The following is a 19830-nucleotide window of genomic DNA, read 5'->3' as shown; positions in this document are numbered from 1 at the left end:
TTTGTCTATTTCTATGATGTTTCCAGTGTATCCTGGATCTCATGTCTTCTTTTTGGGTCTATGACCTCATTTTGGTGGAGAATATCCTCGGTGGCTGAGACAGGGTGCCTCAGAGGCACAGTCTCAGTCCTGGCATGTCTGCGACTATCTTCATTCTACCCTCACACATAACTGATGGTTTGCTTCCACATAGGATTCAAGGTTCGAAATCATTTTTCCCCAGAATGTTTGGAGGCATTCTCCCATTGTTTTTAACTCCCAGTGAGTAGTTAAGATGCCAAATGCCACTCTAATCCTGAACACTCCTTTTCACTGCAAAACTCCACAAAACACTTGTTCAAAACCACTATTTCTACTTCTTCACTCTCTCTCCTCAACTCATTTCAGTTGGGCTTCCTCTGTCACCACTCCACTAAACCAGGCCCTGTATTGATCAGAAAGGCCCTTCCCTGGCCATCTGCCATAATCAATTCGCGGTCCTCGTCTCAGTGGCATGTGACTGGTTGAATGTCCTGCCTCCTTCGAACACTGTCTTCCCTGGGCTTCTACAGCGAAACTGCCCTTTACTGACCACCTTACCATCACTGCCACCCCCGCCCCGACTTCTAATTATTGAACTACAGGGGGGTTTGCCCCTCAGCCTCCTTTTCTCTCGTCTGTCTCCTCAGATGGTCAATCTCAGTTCCATGGCTGATAAACAACCTCCATTTGTTGATGGAGTCTCTGACTTCTCTCATGAGCTGCAAACACATATATCCAACTGCCTGCTCAACACCTTCGCTGGTGAGTCTAAGGAGCATCTCAAATTTAACACGTCTAAAGCAGAACTCATGATTTTCTGCCCACATCTGCTCCCTCTGCCAGGCTTCACCACCTAAGTGAATGGCAACTCCATCCACCAAAACCTAGGAATCAGGCCCAAACCTACATGTCAACTCGGACTCTCCTCTTTCCCTTGCACTTGCATCTAGTAAATTAGTAATTCTTGATTGGGCTATTCACAAACTATATCCTAAACCTCACGTCAAAGCTACCAACCCTCAACTGGATACTCCCACAGCCTCCTCTATCTCTTGGGCTCTCTTGCCCTCTAGCTTCAGGGTTGGTCAATGGCAAGCACTGGCAGAAGACTGGAGGGCAGCCCCCTGGAGGGCCTCAGCTTCCAGCAGTGGAAACTCTGCATCCTCACATTGTCCGACCAGGCCCAGGGGTAATAACAGTTTCTTACTGTTGCTAATCTTTGGGTTTCCTTGGCATCCTGTTTGACTTCCCAGCTCTTCTAGCAGCAATGCAACAATCTTCCCAGGTTAAATTCCCTGTATTTGAAAGTCCTGCACTTCTTTCCATTTTCCAAGCTGGATTTCAACTAAAACCAATTCACTTATTATTGGCTTTCCCAAACTGAAAACTAAATGAAATCATGTAACCTACATGAAATCATGTAACCTACATGAAAGCAGGAAATTTGGTGCCCAGAACAGAGCCCAGCCTATTTTGGGTACTCAATAAATATATTTTAAATGAAGAAAATGTTCAAGCACTTATCCATAGCAACAAGTCCTTTGGATTATATACAGTTAAAATATAATAACTATGATAAAACTTAGAGTTTTACTAGGCTCATAAGAAATGTTTAGTTTTATAGAGCACCCAGAGTAACTAAAATCATCCAAACCAAAATTAAAAATAAATAAATAGGGCTTCCCTGGTGGCGCAGTGGTTGAGAGTCCGCCTGCCGATGCAGGGGACATGGGTTCGTGCCCCGGTCCGGGAAGATCCCACATGCCGCGGAGCGGCTGGGCCCGTGAGCCATGGCCGCTGAGCCTGCGCGTCCGGAGCCTGTGCTCCGCAACGGGAGAGGCCACAACAGTGAGAGGCCCAAGTACCGCAAAAATAAATAAATAAATAAATAACTAAATAAAAACAGGCAAAGGGCTCAAATGACCTGAAAATAAAGAAATTACTTTCTGAAGGTCATTTCATTCCATTAATTTGGGTACCAGCTTCAAGTTATTTTTTAAAGTTTATTTTATCTATAAAATACATGCTTTCATTAAATGCATCATTACTTTTATGACCCTTGTAATCAATCTTTTCCCCCTTCTAAACATGATAAACAAATAAAACAGGCACAAACATTTCTATCGATGAACTTTCAAAAATACGTGGGTGATGGCTTACGGGAAGAGGAATTAAAGATAGCTTTATGATAAAATCTACCTTCAGGGCAGAACTTAAATGACTAAGGATTCTGAGAGCATTTCACAGCTCAGAAAATACTCAATCCAAAGTAAGATGGACCCTGCGCAGGGCTTGTATAAGATAAGAAGAGATGAGTAATTAAGGCCTACTTCAAGACACTAAACTCTTTTCAGAAAGAAAATTGTGATCAGGGAGCTTTGCTTTCTCTCCAAGCAGGGACACAGAGGTTGCAATCAGAAGGCTAGCTTGTTGCACCTGCCTCATAGGCCGGTTTCGTCTGTCAACACAATCAGTTTTTTATCTCACTTTGTTCGAGTTTTAAATTTGAATTTGACGCCAACATTTACAAATCAGGCAATTTCACATCAACATCTGGAATTCTGATCTCTCTCCAAAATTCCCCCAGCGCCATCATGGGCTCTAACTGAGCGGTCGATGCCCCTTAGCCAGGAACAGGCTCTCTGGATAGCCCATCACTTCCTCCCGGGTCCGATATTCACCTACCTTCGCTAATTTAAGTCTCCTGTTTGGTCCACTAAGGGTTGGTATTTGCACACACTGCAGGAAAAGATCTCATTTCACTTCCTGCTAATTTGAAATGTCTTACATTTTCAAATCAGGATTACTTCCATTTTTACTTTACAGTAAGGCAGGTCCTAAGATGGAATCCTTGGGTCAGGGACTTAATGGTTGGTGTTTACAAACTCAGATTGAGGAGTCAGGTGAATAAAGGACCTTTTTCATTTTACCCCTTTCCCCAAACATAAGGCATCCTCTGGCCACCTTGGCATGTGTAGGGGGCCATGGCTGCAGCTCCATGTCTCAGGCAGCAATGAAACCCTTACTCTACACCACCAAGATGTATTCCCTGGATTCTTGGGGTCTTAGCTTTCTGTCTGCTCTAAGGAAGCATATCAGTCTCTGCAGGGCACTACCCAATTAGCTTCTAGAAAAAGAGTGTGTTATCAGTGGTATGGATTTTATCCAATTTTCAAAGCAAATATTGAAAATATTAAGTGCTTCTAACACTCTTTATCACCCACTAACTGCCTTTTTTTTTTAAAAAAAAAGACCATATCATTTTTCTCATATTCAGAAATTTCCTTTTCTGCTGGGAAACATTCACTGATTCCAGTATTCATTAGGACAAATCCTTGACATCTGAAACAAACCTTCCTCAAAGCTGAAAACTAATTCTCATAACAGCCCCATTTATTTTTGCATTAATTGGTAGGTAGTTGACTTTAAAAATTGGTTTTAACACTACATAGAAATTGAATTTTTTAATGGCTTAATGACATTAAAGCATATAATTCACATCCTCACAAAAGCTTTTGTCTCTTGTGGTCCCATTTTTACCTCCCTGGATTCTACAGTTTTATAATGATAAGCATTATAAAAATGTCCAGACAGCCGAAGAGATACTTCTGGAATCCATATTTGGGTATATGAAGGAAAAGATGCTGCCAATTAAAAATGCAATAGAGCCCACTATTGTTAATTTATGGCTGTGAAAGACATAACTTTTTCTCATTTTGGTTATTTGATTTGGATAATGATTTGGATAAAAACCCAGTTGCTGTGTGAAATAACTTGATTTTCCCCGTTGATGTGCAATTCTTCTAACACCATCATTTGGCATCCTGACTGATGATTGGATAAATTCGTTCGACTTTTATCATGAATCACTTAAATTACTCCTTTGCATAAAGGTTTAAATTGGCTTTGGAGCAGCCATTAGAGAATTTTTTAAACACCGTTCTGTTTGCTTTTCATGATATTATCTCGCTTTCTGCACTGGATGTTTTTCTCTCTCTCAAGGTTGTTACTGTTCATTGGCCTCCCCCTTTCACATTACTAGAATGCAACAAAACACACCTTCCAAACTGAAGAGGCTGAGGTTAGGGAACAGGGACAGGATAGAAATGGAACTCTCCCATCTTCTTTCCCTGCAAACCTGTGCTACGACATCTCCATCCCTGTGAAACCACCTCCCTCCAGGACCCGGACCATCCCATCTTCTAGGTTTTGGTTCAACAGGCAGGATCAAAAATCAAATGGACTTTTTATAAAATTGTAGCTCCAACAACACCCAAAGCCTACAAATCCATACGCTATGCACCAAAGGAAAACCTGACAATCTGTTTCTAATTTTCCACGAGGAGCCTGGGTCACAGTGTTGGACCAGAAGGAGTAGAGGGCAAGTTCCATTGTCAGAAAGATCTAGAAAACTGCAGGGCCAGATGCTCAATAGATATATAGCTAGGGCAGAGATCTCTCTCCTCTGGAAACCTGTCTGCCAGAAAGTCCTCACTGGTAGTCACTTCTTTGGTTAAACGACAGAAGCACATGCATTATCTCCAGGAGACTGCTACAAAACAATCATATATTACCTGGAAGGGTAAGAAGAATGGCATCCTGTTAACTGTGTATGAATGGATTGGATGTTAAAGAGCTGTGCTGTCCAATACTGAGGCCACTAGGCACACATGGCTATTATGTACTTAAAATGTGGCTGGAACAAACTGAGATGTGCTATAAGTGTAAAAACACCACCAGATTTCAAAGACTTAGTGTGAAAAGAAAAGAGTGAAAAATATCTCATTAATAATATTTATTCTGATTACATATAGAAATGATACTTTGGATATGTGTTTGATAAGATACATTATTAAAATTCCTTTCACCTATTTCTTTTCACTCTTTTAATGTGAATTTTTAATATAAAAATTTTAATTACATAATGCAGCACATTTCTATTAGACAGTGCTATAATAGAATACGAGTGAACTTGTGCCTTATTGTGATGGTTAATTTTATGTGTCAACTTGACTGGGCTAAGGGGGGCCCAGAGAGCTGGTAAAATGTTATTTCTGGATGTGTCTGTGAGGCTGTTCCTGGAAGAGATTAGCATCTGATGCAGCAGACTGAGTAGAGGAGACCTGCCCTCACCAAGGTAGGTGAGCATTATCCTATCCACTGGCGGCCCAAACAGAGCAAAAAAAGGTGAAGGAAGGGTGAATTCCCTCTTCTTGAGCTGGGACATCTCTTTTCCTTCCCTTTTACGTCACAGCTCCTGGTTTTCAGGCTTTCAGCCTTGAACTGAATTACACCACTGGTTTCCTGGTCCTCCAGCTTGCGGATGGGACGTCTCAGCTTCCATAATCTCATGAGCCAGTTCTTATAATACATTTCCTCTATATCTATATCCATAGCTACATCTATATCATCTATCAAGTTGGTTCTATTTCTCTGGAGAACTCTGAATAATACATTTATACTATATGGAATCTGAGCCTGAGAAAAGATAGTAGATAAGAGGGGAACAGTGAAGAGGTGAGCTTGAGATGGCATCCTGGAAGCAAGAAAAGGTGAGGTCCAGGGGCCAAGGGCAGTCTGGCTGTGCCCTCTAAGTGGTAGAGATCCCTGTGCAAGCAGAGCACAGAGGTAAGGGAAGGAGGACTTACAGGAGCTAGACAACCAATTTGCTGGCTTCATCATTTTGTCTAAGACGGGGCCTTAGGATGTGAGAGTAGGCACCAACTAGATATTCCAACGTGGTAAAATTAGAATACGTGTGGTCACTAAAAGCTCTACTTAACTGGGGTGATATCTGCTTAAATGGGATTAAATGCCTGCTGTTTCTATAATTTTTATATGATTTGGCTTAGCCCATATTAGTTTCAGTCAGGATAAACTGTGAACACAAACTACTCTCAAATCTCAAGGATTTTCAATCTTAAGATTTTCAATCCTAAAATAGCAAATGTTTATTTCTTCCTCAGGTCTACCTGTCCATCATGGCACATGTAGCCCTGCTCCATCACACCTTTACTCCTTCTGCCTGGGATTTTGCCAATCAAGCATCGTGGCAGATGGGGGAGAGGCATGGAGAACCACAGGCTGGCTCTTAAATCTTCTGCTCAGAAGTGCCCCATGGCACCTCTACTGACATTTCCTTGGCCAAATCAAGTCAAATGACCCTAGGGCAATAGGGTAGGAACATAAAATCCTCCTGTAGAAAGAGTTCTGAGGGATAGAAATGGGACTACTTAACAAGGAGTAATACCACTGTGCACAGTACTTAAGCAGTGGGGTCTCATGGAAAAATTTCTGTCCCAAAACGCTTGAACATGCCCCTCTGTAGCAGACGTTTTGTTGCCTTACTAACATGGTGCATTGTCTAAGAGCTGCACCCTCTCCGACATTCATACCCTCCACATCCCTTTCAGATGACTGGACCAGGGATAAGGCCAGAAGCAGAGCTCAGAATTCTTGAATTCCAGTGTAGAGTTCAGGTGGAAGTGGCCATTTTTATCCACATGCACCACAGAGGAAAAGCTGGCAGGTAAAGCAGATGTAGAAAGAGATGCAGATATGAGACCATGAGAGAGACAGAGGGAGAAATAAGATGTGGCCACCCTGGTCCATGAGGGTGTCCACCCACCAGCTCCAGCTCCAGATTCTTAAAGCCTCTCTGTGCCTCGTGACTGAGAGATGCCTCTTACCATACACTTTCTATGGCCGCTTCATTCAAGCTGCTTTCTCTTTGGGCAGATTACAGCAATACAGCATGGCGGTTACATCCGGACTTTCGAGGCAAACTGAGTTAAAAGCATGACTCTGCACAGTTATGTGCAACTTTGGGCAAACCACTTTGTCTTGGGCCTCCTCTATAAAATAGGGATAAGATCCATTTGTAATCTGAATGGCATGAGGATTCAATGAGTCAGTATATATCAAAGCAATGATATAAAAATGTCAGTCCTTATTACTATATTATTATTACAACCAAAAATTTTGAAAGACGTTTTCTGAGCTGCAGTTTCATGATTCTCGGCAGCTACTGCACACAATATCTCTTTCAGGAAAGTTACTGTTGATCGAGTTAATCTGAGGTCTGCAAATGATTAGGTTATGAGGTGCCCCCTTTTCCCCGAATTGACTACTATACATGATCCAGATACACCAAATACTTAATCACCCCAAGTGTTCTCAGCAATGATACATCTGGACAAAGGAAGAGGAGGGAATTATACCCACAAAGCTTGGCCAAAGTGTTCACAGGTTCAGCTGGCAGCTGAAAGAGGATTTAGATAAGTATTCCAAACACACAGAAGCATCCTTATTTATTAGCATTCTTCCAAATTAGCACTCTTGAGATTTGTCAATCAGACATAAGAATTCTTTGTTTTTTCTGCCTTTTAAGAATGTCCCCAGGTTAAATTTATTCCAGGCATCCGTATGCTCAAAACATATGGAAAAGAGAAAAAAAAGGAACATTTTTCCAAGGATTCTTTTTTATTTTAATTTATTTCTAAAAGAAATATTTTCTTGTTATAGGATATTTTTCAATGTTTTCTCCTCTTGACTGAAATTTAAGAATTAATTTGTGAACTTTTTTTATCCGACTGATTTTAGTGGTGGAAAAGGTTGATTTTTACTATTGATTATGAGGAATAAAAACCCAATAATCCCATCTTGCACATATGAACTTAAAATATTAAGTCTCTGTCCTTGAAAAACTTGGATTCTAAGTGAAAAAATAGGACAAGTCAAGAACTGTTGTTTTAAATAAGAATAACTAACCATAGGTAATGCTACAAAGAAATTTCCCCCTAAGACCTTTATCCCTTCAATTTGCCTTTCCCCCCCTCCCAATTAATGCTTTCAGAAACTCTTTTTTCCTTCCTTCATTTCCCTTTCCAGAGTCTCAGAGATCTCTTCCTGGCCCAACCCTGTATGTGTTATAGAAATGAAATCTGCCAAACTTTCTCCAAGGAGAAGGTCTAGAACCCTTAGCCAAGAGAAATATTTTGGCAAAAGATGTGCCAGGTAGTTACTTGGATACAAGAAGAGCCTTCTGGATACCTGCCCATCTCTCCAAACCTGTAATCATCCAATCTGCCTCCAGCTGATGCTAACTCTATGAACACAAATACTCTGACAGGCAGTCACAGGTCCATTGGGTCATACTCATAAGGATGCCCGATTATGGACATAATCACATTGTTAGAAGATGACGTGAGCGTTTATGAGTCTGGATTGAGTAGTGTTTTAAAGTCAAAGACATAACACAATCACAAGAGTTACTGTACATAATTATTTTAAGAAACAATGGAATTTAAGCCTGTTTAAAGAAAGTGGGAGGAATTCTACTATCACTACTGAAAAACTTTATTCTAGGCAAGGTATACAACACCTGATTTCTGCTTTCACCTAAATCTCAAGGAGTACATACAATGTTCATGATGGGAGATGCTCATTCTGCTCTCAGGTAACTTGGGACTTAAATTTGAGCATTACTGCTGTCCAATTGTATCCTCCAAATGCATTCATTTATTCACTTGTCCAATAATTTCTTTAACATTCAAATGTCTTGAAATGAAAAGCAGAAATGAAGGCAGAATTTGAGGAGTTTTCACAAGTGGATAATTTAGGCTGAAAAATACGTTCATACAAAAACAGTCAAATGAACTTTTATACAGCTGAGCCAGTGCACATTACAGGTCACCTGCAGTGAGAAACACTTCCCAAATAATGGACATTTGTGGCGAGTATTCTTTTCTTTTTATGTAGAGATGGAACCAAATAGTCTCAAATCCATTTATGGGGCCAAATATCATGGTAATATATGGTTAAGATATGTAATCCAAATGCTTCTGAATATAATTCTATGTTATTGGTGTCATGAAGACTTGAATGATCCCAGAGTTATTTCCATAATTCTTTCCTTTGTCAAAAACACCTTAAATATAAGGAAGTCAATCAAAGAGGATACTCTAAGCAAAAATTTTGGGTGCTACACAATGAACAGAAAAGAGCAGTGAGTCCAAAAGAACGAACAGAGAATAAGCAACAGAATAACTTGGTTAGTCAAGGGATACACTGAAACTCACATTTTTCAGAAATTCACCATGTTCTGATTTGACATCCAAGAACAGCAAGAGGACCAGTACTGGTCTAGTTGAAAAGGCAAAATGAAGCCCTAACACAATCCTGGATCACTGAGGCTCACTAAAGACCTCTCTCTAACACACACACACGCACACACACACACACACTAAAGTTCCACAGGGGAAACAGATAAACATACACACACATACATAATATGTCTATCTGAAAAGAAATCATTTTCTCTCCTTCCTTTTTTTCTTACTGCACACCCTTAATAGTATCACTTGCTTAGTTCCCAAGAAACCTTTCATAGATTTTGTAAACGAAGGTCATATCACAGAAAGACTGGTATACTAACTCTTAAGTCTGAAAAGGGCAGAATTCTAGGCCATTTTCCCACAGGACTGCCGTTTCTTAGGTAGTGCTTCTTGGTTATGCAATTAAACTAGAAGGCAGAAGAGCACCCCATGCAGCACTTAGTCTTGCCCTCCTCCTGTATCCAAGTAAACCTGGATATGCCAAGTTTCTGAGCAATTGATTCAGAACCAATTTGTGGCAAACAAATGCTCTCCCGCTACTTAGAGTGGAAAGATCTCTCCATGCACTTTTGTCTAGACAGTCTCAACTACAGGAATATAGTGTGTTTGCTGGCCCTCCAGTGATTTATTAAATGCCAAATCCATACAGCAGAGGCACTAAAGCTTAAGGAATGGAAAAATAGCTTACCCAGTGGACTTGTAATGACTTACTAAGGTTATGTTGGCAGCAAGACTTATACAGTATCAATAAATAATAGCAATCTATCAAAAAACTTCGGTTGAAATAGTAATGTTTAGAAATATCCCATTTAAGGTGGGTGAAATGCACCCACTGGGGATTAGTAGCATGGAAAATATTCCCATGCAGTGATGTAAAAGTGTCTCAAGCCCACTACAGCAATTCTGCTTGGAATGTCAGTTGCCTTTAAAAAATACAACGTAAAACTAAACCCTCAACTAAAACTGTTTCAAAAATGAAAGGCGCAGACCAGAATCTGTCCAAGAGAAAACATAAGCTTTTCTCTACGAAAAACCCAGTACATTATCTTCATAAAGTTTCTCAAATAAAAAATCAGATATTATCATTATTGCTGTTATTCATATTTTAATATTTTCCTTTGATAATTCTATTAAAATAGACTCTTCTGAATTCTCTAACCAAATCTTAAATTCCAGCAGCTATTTCAACAAACTATAATAGAAGGAGAAAAAGGAAGATGAAAAAAATTGTTTCATGTTAAAAAGAAAGTTCTTGTTTGATAATAGAAATATCTTTTGATAGATGTTTGCTAAATAAAAGTTCTCCAGATCATCAGAGTCAAGGTATTGTGCTGCCAGGTATCTATCGGTTATGCCTCACTATACAGCAGTGAGAAATTTTTTAACTGTTTCTTTGCAAAACATAAGATATATTTTGAAAGGCAGCATATTATATGTGAAACTGATCATTATAGGACTTTCGGCAATATACATTATTCATGAAGGTCTTAACTATTACTGTTCTTTAGTTTATAACACAATGAAAAGCACTATTGCTAAAAACTGGATGTTTATTCACTTTCTTTGGGAGATGTTATTCAGAAATAATCTAAAAATCCATGAATCTTTAGAAAAAAATATGTTCTTTTTGATCAACTTGCTGCAGCTAAAGCAATTTTCTCAAAAATAACGAATGACCGATTTTCTCAAATTGTTCTTTTTACTACTTAAACATTCATTTTCCCCAAAATTGTAATTAGATATTTGACAGCTATAAGATGTCTATTATTTCTCCGAAGTTCTTCAGATTTTTTTCACAGAAGGACAAGCATGCTCCTGGAGAGTCGGGTCATCTCCTGATGCTTCTCCTTCACAGCCACACCAGGAACACATATCCGGAAGAACTGTTATTAGTGAGTGTGGACTAGGTGGCAGGCACAAAGTACTTTGGGAATTGTTTTTTTTTATTTGCTATTCCATAAAATAAACCATTTAAGAGGCGACAATCAATGAGGTTAAGTTCATTTTCTAAGTTCACATTGATTACTGGGAAAACCAAAATTCAAAACCATCCCAGGTTCCAAAGTCTATGTAGCTTTCAGCACTCCTTTTCCACAAAATTAAATTTGATCAAATTCAGAACTTTTAAAACAAGAGAACTGTGTTGACTCAGGTATTTAAAATATATGTGGTCATAACAAACATTTGGTTTCTATGCCAAATATCTGTTTAACAAAAGCTAATATTAGGCAAAACCATTTTAGCGTCAATCTTCAGAACTTTAGATTTTAATTTTAAATTGGGTTTAAATTTGAAATGATGGGTGATGTGGGCAAATGGTAGGCAAAAATGTAAATCTTATGTTCCAAATATTTTGGACTTTTATTAGGAATGATTTTAGTACTCATGTTTTTTAAGTGAAGTCTTCTGCATGGTGTTAAATAATAAGAAAAAATATGTAATTTGATCATTTTAAGACAAGAGCAGAAAAGTTGACATTCCTCATGGAAATTGGTTCTGAATGTTATTTACTCGTTGATCAGGTGTGAACTTTTTTTTTCCTAAATTTGTCTGGAGGCTGAGATACCCACCAAGAATCCAAAACAACTGAACATAGACCCACATAGGAACACACACACCATTGTAAAAATTTCACAATACCTGGGACAGAAAGAATCCAATTTCAAGATAGCATTTAGCTCTCAACAGCAACATTGCTAGAAAGTACTATCACAGTGCTTTCAAAATAATCCCTGACATATGATACTATTCTTGGCCAAAAGGATAACCAGGTGTGAATGTAGAATAAACTCATTTCCACATGTGCAAATTTTCAATCCACTTACCTTCCAGGCAAGCTTTCTCACGGAAATCCCACCGAAATGAGGTAGTACACAAAAATAAAGACAAGAGACCCCCAAACCAGAAGATCCCTCACAGGAAAGCAGAGGCAGGGGTCCCCAGGATGAAGTTTCTCCAATATTTCAGCCATGCAGCAGGTCCAGAGAACAATCTCCTGAGACTAGTGCAGAACAGAAGTCTCCACGAGAAACTTCTTCAAGAATTAAACTTAACTGAACATATTGAGACAATAATTACACAACTGGTAACGTTTGAGGGTAAATTAGTGGTAGATACAAAGAAAATTAAGCAAACGTAAAACCAATTTTCAATCCAAGGAAGCAAACAACAAATGGGAAAGAAAATGAACGATATTTTAAATGCTCTCTAGCTCAGCTTTGATTAGTATTTGCACACTCCTCAGAACATTAAACATTAAAAAGTGATCAAGCAAAAATTAAGATGTAACTAAAGTTAAAGCTTAGGGGGAGTAGGAGGATGCGGAGTGCGCATCTCCTTGCAGCTGGGGCACCTGCTAGGCACTGGAGGGGGTCCTTGGATACCTAAGAGGATGGGAAGAACCCCCACGTGACCAGGTACGATGTGGGAGGGAAGGAGGGAGGGAAGAAGAAAGGAGGCAGGAGAGGACCAGTGCCCCTGAGGAGGGGCTGGGGGAGGGGAGAGGTTCCTGTGCTCAGAGGGGTCCACTCTCAGCAAGGGGGTCAGCAGGGACAGAGAGGGACCTTCAGGGAATTGGGGAATTGGAGGGGAACGCAACCAACATCTCCCCCACGAACTTGGGCCCCGGTGAGCCTGCTGGGGTCCTGGGCCTGAAGCCCCACCCACCAGGGCCCCCTCCAGCTGCGCAGATCCTGGTCCTGAGCCACCTCCCCACCAGGGCCTCTTCTGGCCACTTGGGTCTCTGGGCCAGAGCCCCGCCTCCTCCAAAGCCTACCTGTAGGTCCTGGCACCCTGGGTGGCGCCCCTAACAGGGTCTCCTCTGGCCACGTGGATCCATGCAGGCCAAGCACCGCCCCCTCCAAGGACTCCTCCAGCTGTGTTGGCCCCTGCAGGCGCTGGCCTACACAAGTACGTGTGCTCTGGACCAGCTCCAGGAACAGACACTGGTGAGCAGAACACACGCAGAAGTGGAGCTGACACAGCTGGTCCAGAGACCTATGCAGAGGTTTTAGAGGGCTACTGGGGAGGTGGAAGTAGGCCATAGCTCACCATGGAGGCAAGGACATTGACAGAGGAGGCACCAGGGAATTTCTGTTGTTCTTTTTCATTGTTTTCATTTTAATTTTTACTTTTTATTTAGTTTTGCTGTTGTGGTTCTCTTTTGTTCTCTTCTTCTTCATTCATTTTTATTGTTATTCTTTCTAATGTATATAAATTTTTTAAATTTTATTTTATTTTCTATTCTTTGTTATTGTTCTGCTCTTTTCTTTCTTTTTTTTTTTTTTTTGCGGTATGCGGGCCTCTCACTGTTGTGGTCTCTCCCGTTGCGGAGCACAGGCTCCGGACACACAGGCTCAGCGGCCATGGTCCACAGGCCCAGCCGCTCCGCGGCATGTGGGATCTTCCCAGACCGGGGCACGAACCCATGTCCCCTGCATTGGCAGGCGGACTCTCAACCACTGCGCCACCAGGAAAACCCTCTGCTCCTTTCTGTTTGTTGTTTTCTTGGTTTTTTGGTTTGTTTGTTTTGTTTGCTGTGCTGTGCGGCTTGCAGGGTTTTGGTTCCCAGGCCAGGGGTCGGGCCTGAGTTTCTGTGGTGGGAGCGCTGAGTCCAAGCTGCTGGACCAACAGAGAACTTCAGGTCCCAGGGAATATTAATTGGTGTGTTGTCTCCAAGAGGTCTTCATCTCAGAACCAAGACCCAGCTCCACCCAACTGCTATCAAACTCCACTGCTGGATGCCTCAGGCCAAAAAACCAGCAAGACAGGAACACAGCCCCAACCATCAAAGAAAATGAGACAACAAAAAAATATGTTACAGACAAAGGAGCAAGGTAAAAACCTACGAAACCAAATAAATGAAGAGGAAATAGGCAACCAACCTGAAAAACGATTCAGAGTAATGATAGTAAACATGATCCAGAATATCAGATATAGACTGGAGGCATGAATCGAGAAAATACAAGAAATATTTAACAAGGATCTAGAAAAACTAAAGAACAAAAAACAGTGATGAACAACACAATAACTGAAATGAAAAATACACTAGAAGGAATCAATAACAGGATAACTGAGACAGAAGAACGAATAAGTGACCTGGAAGATAGAATGCTGGAAATAACTGCTGAGGAGCAGAGTAAAGAAAAAAGAATGAAAAGAAATGAGGACAGTCTCAGAGACCTCTGGGACAACATTAAATGCACCAACATTCAAATTATAGGGGTCCCAGAAGAAGAAGAGAAACAGAAAGGGTCTGAGAAAATATTTGAAAAGATTATAGTCAAAAACTTCCCTAACATGGGAAAGGAAATAGCCACCCAAGTCCAGGAAGCACAGAGAGTCCCACAAAGGAAAAACCCAAATAGAAACACACTGAGACACATATTAATCAAACTAACAAAAATTAAATTCAAACAAAAATATTAAAAGCAGCAGGAGAAAAGCAAAACATAACATACAAGGGAATCCCCATAAGGTTATCAGCTGATTTTTCAGCAGAAACTCTGCAGGCCAGAAAGGAATGGCAGGACATAATTAAAGTGATGAAAGGGAAAAACTTACAACCAATATTATCTACCCAGCAAGGATCTCATTCAGATTCGACAGAGAAATTAAAACCTTTACAGACAAGCAAAAGCTAAGAGAATTCAGCACCACCGAACCAGCTCTACAACAAATACTAAAGGAACTTCTCTAGGCAGGAAACACAAGAGAAGGAAAAGACCTACAATAACAAACCCAAAACAATTAAGAAAATGGTAATAGGAACATACATATCGATAACTACCTTAAATGTAAATGGATTAAATGCTCCAACCAAAAGACACAGACTGGCTGAATGGATACAAAAACAAGACCCATATATATGCTGTCTACAAGAGACCCACATCAGACCTAGGGACACATACAGACTGAAAGTGAGGGGATGGAAAAAGATATTCCATGGAATATCTTTTTGGAAGATATTCCAAAAAGATATTTGGAAATCAAAACAAAGCTGCAGTAGCAACACTCATATCAGACAAAATGACTTTAAAATAAAGACTATTACAAGAGACAAAGAAGGACACTACATAATGATCAAGGGATCAATCCAAAAAGAAGATATAACAACTGTAAATATTTATGCACCCAACACAGGAGCACCACAATACATAAGGCAAATGCTAACAACCATAAAAGGGGAAATTGACAGTAACAATCATGGTAGGGGACACTAACACCCCACTTTCACCAATGGACAGATCATCCAAAATGAAAATAAATAAGGAAACACAAGCTTTAAATGACACATTAAAAAAGATGGACTTAACGGACATGTATAGGACATTCTATCCAAAAACAACAGAATGCACTTTCTTCTCAAGTGCTCATGGAACATTTTCCAGGATAGATCATATCTTGGGTCACAAATCAAGCCTCAGTAAATTTACGAAAATTGAAAGCATATCAAGTATCTTTTCCAACCACAATGCTATGAGACTAGATATCAATTACAGGAAAAAATATGTAAAAAATACAAACACATGGAAGCTAAACATTACACTACTAAATAATCAGGAGATCACTGAGGAAATCTAAAAATACCTAGAAACAAATGACAATGAAAACATGATGAGCCAAATCCAATGGGATGCAGCAAAAGCAGTTCTAAAAGGGAAGTTTATAGCAAAATGGAGCTGGAGGAATCAGGCTTCCTGACTTCAGACTATACTACAAAGCTACAGTAATCAAGACAGTATGCTTCTGGGATAAAAACAGAAATATAGATCAATGGAACAGCATAGAAAGCCCAGAGAGAAACCCATCCACCTACGGTCACCTAATCCATGACAAAGGAGGCAAGACTATACAATGGAGAAAAGACAGCCTCTTCAATAAGTGGTGCTGGGAAAACTGGACAGCTACATGTAAAAGAATGAAATTAGAACACTCTGTAACACCATAAACAAAAATAAACTCAAAATGGACTAAAGACCTAAATGTAAGGCCAGACACTAAAAAAATCTTACAGGAAAACAGACGCGGAACACTCTATGACATAAAAAACAGCAAGATCCTTTTTGACCCACCTCCTAGAGAAATGGAAATAAAAACAAAAATAAACAAACGAGACCTCATGAAACTTAAAAGCTTTTGCATAGCAAAGGAAACCATAAGTAAGACGAAAAGACAACCCTCAGAATGGGAGAAAATATTTGCAAATGAAGCAACTGACAAAGGATTAATCTCCAAAATTTACAAGCAGCTCATGCAGCTCAATATCAAAAAAGCAAACAACCCAATCCAAAAACGGGCAGAAGACCTATATAGGCATTCCTCCAAAGAAGATATACAGATTGCCAACAAACACGTGAAAGGATGCTCAACATCACTAATCATTAGAGAAATGTAAATCAAAACTACAATGAGGTATCACCTGATACCAGTCAGAATGACAATTATCAAAAAATCTACAAACAATAAATGCTGGAGAGTGTGTGGAGAAAAGGGAACCCTCTTGCACTGTTGGTGGGAATGTAAATTGATACAGCCATTATGGAGAACAGTATGGAGGTTCCTTAAAAAACTAAAAATAGAACTACCATACGGCCCAGCAATCCCACTACTAGGCATATACCCTGAGAAAACCATAATTCAAAGAGTCATGTACCACAATGTTCATTGCAGCTCTATTTACAATAGCCAGGACATGGAAGCAACCTAAGTGTCCAACGACAGATGAATGGATAAAGAAAATGTGGCACATATATACAATGGAATATTACTCAGCCATAAACAGAAATGAAAATGAATTATTTGTAGTGAGGTGGATGGACCTAGAGGCTGTCATACAGAGTGAAGTAAGTCAGAAAGAGAAAAACAAATACCGTATGCTAACACATATATATGGAATCTTAAAAAAATTAATAATGCTCTAAAGAACCTAGGGGCAGGCCAGGAATAAAGATGTAGAGAATGGACTTGAGAACATGGTGAGAGGGAAGGGTAAGCTGGGATGAAGTGAGAGAGTGGCATGGAGTTATATATACTACCAAATGTAAAATAGATAGCTCGTGGGAAGCAGCCGCATAGCACAGGGAGGTCAGCTAGGTTCTTTGTGACCACCTAGAGGTGTGGGATAGGGAGGGTGGGAGGGAGACACAAGAGGGAGGAGATGTGGAGGTATATGCTTATGTATAGCTGATTCACTTTGTTATAAAGCAGAAACTAACACACCAGTGTAAATCAATTATACTCCAATAAAGATGTTTAAAAAAAAAAGGATGGAATAAAAAAACAAAAAGTGTCATGTAGCACAATGTTCATTGCAGCTCTGTTTATAATAGCCAGGACATGGAAGCAACCTAAATGTCCATCAACAGATGAATGGATAAAGAAGATGTGGCACATATATACAATGGAATATTGCTCAGTCATAAAAAGAAACAAAACTGAGTTATTTGTAATGAGGTGGATGGACCTAGAGTCTGTCATACAGAGTGAAGTAAGTCAGAAAGAGAAAAACAAACACCATATGCTAACACATATATATGGAATCTAAAAAAAAAAAAAAAGTGGTTCTGAAGAACCTGGGGGCAGGACAGGAATAAAGACACAGATGTAGAGAATGGACTTGAGGACACAGAGGGAATGGGAAGGGTAATTGGGAATGAAGTGAGAGAGTGGCATGGACATATATACATTACCAAATGTAAAATACCTAACTAGTGGGAAGCAGCCGCATAGCACAGGGAGATCAGCTAGGTGCTTTGTGACCACCTAGAGGGGTGAGATAGGGAGGGTCAGAGGGAAACGCAAGACAGAGGAGATATGGGGATATATGTGTATGTATAGCTGATTCACTTTGTTATAGAGCAGAAACTAATACAACATTGTAAAGCAGTTATACTCCAATAAAGATGTTAAATATATATATATACATATATATATATATATATATATGTATATATATATCTTCCAAAAACAAAAGTCCAGGACCAGATGACTTCACAGGCAAATTCTATCAAACATTTAGAGAAGAGCTAACACCCATCCTTCTCAAACTCTTCCAAAAAGTTGCAGACAAAGGACTCCAAGCTCATTCTACTAGGCCACCATTGCCCTGATACCAAAACCAGACAAAGAGGGCTTCCCTGGTGGCGCAGTGGTTAAGAATCTGCCTGCCAGTGCGGGGGACATGGATTTGATCCCTGGTCCGGGAGGATCCCACATGCCGCAGAGCAGCTGAGGCCATGTGCCACAAATATTGATCCCGCATGCCACAACTACTGAAGTCTGTGCGTCTAGAGCCCACGCTCCCCAGCAGGAGAGGCCACGACAGGGAGGGGCCCGTGCACTACAGCGAAGAGTGTTCCCTGCTCACTGCAACTAAAGAAAGCCTGCACACAGAAACAAAGACCAAACACAGCCAAAAACAAAAACAATAAATCAATAAATTTATATTAAAAAAACAACAACAGACAAAGATATCATAAAAAAAGAAAATTATAGACTGATATCACTGATGAACATAAAAGCAAAAATCCTCAGCAAAATACTAGCAAACAGAATCCAAAAACACATTAAAAGGATCATACACCATGATCAAGTAGGATTTATCCCACGGATGCAAGGATTTTTCAATATAGGCAAATTAATCAATGTGATACACCATATTAACAAACGGAAGGAGAAAAACCATATGATCATCTCAATACATGCAGAAAAAGCTTTTGACAAAATTCAGCACCAATTTGTGACAAAAGCTCTCCAGAAAGTGGGCACAGAGGGAACCTACCTCAACATAATAAAGGCCATATATGACAAACCCACAGCAAACATCATTCTCAATGGTGAAAAACTAAAAGCATTTCCTCAAAGATCAGGAACAAGATAAGGATGTTCACTCTTGCCACTATTATTCAACATAGTTTTGGAAGTCCTAGCCATGGCAATCAGAGAAGAAAAAGAAATAAAAGGAATCCAAACTGGAAAAGAAGAAGTAAAACTGTCACTGTTTGCAGATGACATGATACTAAATATAGATAATCCTAAATATGCTACCAGAAAACTACTAGAGCTAATCAATGAATTTGGTAAAGTTGTAGGATACAAAACTAATGAACAGAAATGTCTTGCATTCCTATACACTAACAACGAAAGATCAGAATGAGAGATTAAGGAAACAATCCCATTTACCATTGCAACAAAAAAAATAAAATACCTAGGAATAAACCTACCTAAGGAGGCAAAAGACCTGTATGCAGAAAACTATAAGACCCTGATGAAAGAAATCAAAGACGACACAAACAGATGGAGAGATATACCATGTTCTTGGATTGGAAGAATCAACATTGTGAAAATGCCTATACTACCCAAAGCAGACTACAGATTCAATTCAATCACTATCAAATTACCAATGGCATTTTTCACAGAACTAGAACAAAAAATTTTACAATTCATATGGAAACAGAAAAGACCCCAAATAGCCAAAGCAATCTTGAGAAAGAAAAACGGAGATGGAGGAATCAGGCTTCCTGACTTCAGACTATACTACAAAGCTACAGTAATCAGGACAGTATGGTACTGGCACAAGAACAGAAATATATATCAATGGAACAGGAGAGAAAACCCAGAGATAAACCCACGTGCATATGGTCACCTTATCTTTAATAAAGGAGGCAAGTATATACAATGGAGAAAAGACAGC

The sequence above is a fragment of the Orcinus orca genome, chromosome 12, assembly GCF_937001465.1.
Source record: "Orcinus orca chromosome 12, mOrcOrc1.1, whole genome shotgun sequence".
Lineage (NCBI taxonomy): Eukaryota > Metazoa > Chordata > Mammalia > Artiodactyla > Delphinidae > Orcinus > Orcinus orca.
The sequence above is the reverse complement of the archived record's forward strand: the minus strand, read 5'-3'. Positions refer to the sequence as shown.